At 34.5% G+C, this 2,017-nt stretch overlaps 1 long non-coding RNA gene across 1 annotated transcript; it reads right to left on the reverse strand.

Annotated features, from left to right (window-relative positions):
* Positions 1-639: 639 nt before the first annotated feature.
* Positions 640-2,000, reverse strand: LOC150029924 (uncharacterized). The gene is made up of 2 exons (XR_016527257.1): positions 1,796-2,000; positions 640-1,406 (listed from the first exon to the last, which is right to left on the reverse strand). It is a non-coding gene; the product is annotated as an uncharacterized LOC150029924 (long non-coding RNA).
* Between the last annotated feature and the right edge of the window lie 17 nt (positions 2,001-2,017).

A 2,017-nucleotide genomic window follows, 5' to 3' on the forward strand; every position in this document is an offset into this window, starting at 1 on the left:
CCAATGAAAATTAAGGGTTTTGAATCATCAATAGCTTATCTTGCAAATTCTCAAATACTTTGATGATTAGAAGTAAAGTGAGACTTCAAAAATAAACCGTGAAAGATTGTTTCAAGTGTCGTCGAGAGTTACCACCACTCAATTCCGCAGTTCATCTTTTTAACTTTGTCTATCAGGCAAATATCCAATGCAAAGTGATTGAAAGGAGAGAATGAGAGTCAGATACAGCCAAATTGCCTACTCCAATGGCTGAGAAATGAATTTCAATCAAAATGGGTAAAATATGAGGTCTATTCGTTGAGGAACCCAAAGACATGGTCGAGGCCTCCCCTATGATTGAAGAGTGAAATTAAAGGTGATGGGTTAAAAAGGTTATAAGAAGAGAATGAAGTTCAAGATATCGATCATTTTTGGGAACAATTAACAACCAACCAGAATGTTAGTTTTCTCCCTAACAAGAAAATCAAAATCAAAAAGTCATTTCAAACAGACCCTACCCATGAATTTCAGAGCTTGATTTTGCCTTGTGTTCCCCTATCTATCTTTCGCATCATATTGCTTCAATAATTAGCAACTACAAAACTACATAGTATGCATTCATTGAATGAATATAAAAATTGCCCCTATGAAAGTTTGGGATATGTCAAAAAAAGAAAAAGGCCTTCCATTCACTCAAGAATCTCCTTTCAGCTACCAACATCACCACCAAAAACATTGAGAGAGAGACAGAGAGAGTTTAGACATAATCTACAATACAAATTTACCAAGTAAAAAAAGACCACCTGCTCATTGGACATGTTTCTAATGTCCCAATGTCTATCTCAAGCCTACAACAGCTAAGGAAAAATGAAGAAAAACTTCAGTTGAATATGGAAGGATCACAGACCCTTATTCTGTACAATGCACCAAAAATGGAAAAAAAATATAATTACAAATATTACCAGATTATGCATGGCTATGTCAGTTCTACATAACCATCTCAACAGTAAAGAATAGAGAGTAGTAATAAGTGAAAAAGGCGTATAAATATGGCAACCTCTACCTGCCTGGTTAGAAGAAAAAGCAAGCTGAGCTGAGGAATATGGGCATCTCAAGGTTGGAACTAGTAAGACATATAACTTCATCCTCAATTTCCTCCAACTCGGAAGTCTTGGAGCTGGCCTGCCGCTTATATCAAACATTGTTCACGGATTCTCCAGAAATGCATAAATAAAGAGTTATAGTCTGGCCCTGATGCCAGTTTGGTTTGAACAGAGACAAGAGCAGTCTGGTTCGTCACCATCTCTATGAATGACCCTCTTTTCACGATTAATCATTAGCTTAATTAGAGGTAACTTCTGTGAGACTTGGCGCCATATTTCGTTCACTGTGCCATTTGAGTCTGTATACTCAAAGTACCTCTTTACCTGAGTAACATGCATCCAATAGAGGAAACTTTATTAATACGTATGAGTTAGTTATTTCTTTTTTTGATGAAGAAACAATTTCTGCATGACTATTTATTCGAAGTAACACATTGTAACTTCTCTGTTCATGTTTCAAGCAAGTTTTCATAGTTTAAATTGTCAAGTGTTTAGTTTTAAAGAAAAAAACAAATAAAAAATACAGCCAGATTGGATTAACAAGGGAAAAAGAATCTCTTATTAGTCAGCACTATTTGTACCCATTTGGATAAAGGTTTAAAACGAAACACACACAAAAGAGAGACAGACAGCACTAACAGAAGTAGAATGACTTGAAACTGTTGGAATCTTTGTGTACATATTAGTTGTCAATATTGTTTAGTATTTATTACCTTCATTTTTTCTCCTTATGATAGGGTGGGTCTTTCTCCTATATATGGAGACCTAAGTTGCAGATAGTAATACAATAGAATATTATTATTCTATCCAATTTAATATGATATCAAAGTAAGAGGTCCAATTTTCAAACTCCTATAATGTCATTTACTCCTCAACTAATATTGATTTCCATTTGCTGGACTTTTAATAAATTTTCAAGTGAGAAGTGTTAAAAA

This window comes from Benincasa hispida, unplaced genomic scaffold, assembly GCF_027475165.1.
Source record: "Benincasa hispida cultivar pf3 unplaced genomic scaffold, pf3_genome.v1.1 HicScf804, whole genome shotgun sequence".
Classification (NCBI taxonomy): domain Eukaryota; kingdom Viridiplantae; phylum Streptophyta; class Magnoliopsida; order Cucurbitales; family Cucurbitaceae; genus Benincasa; species Benincasa hispida.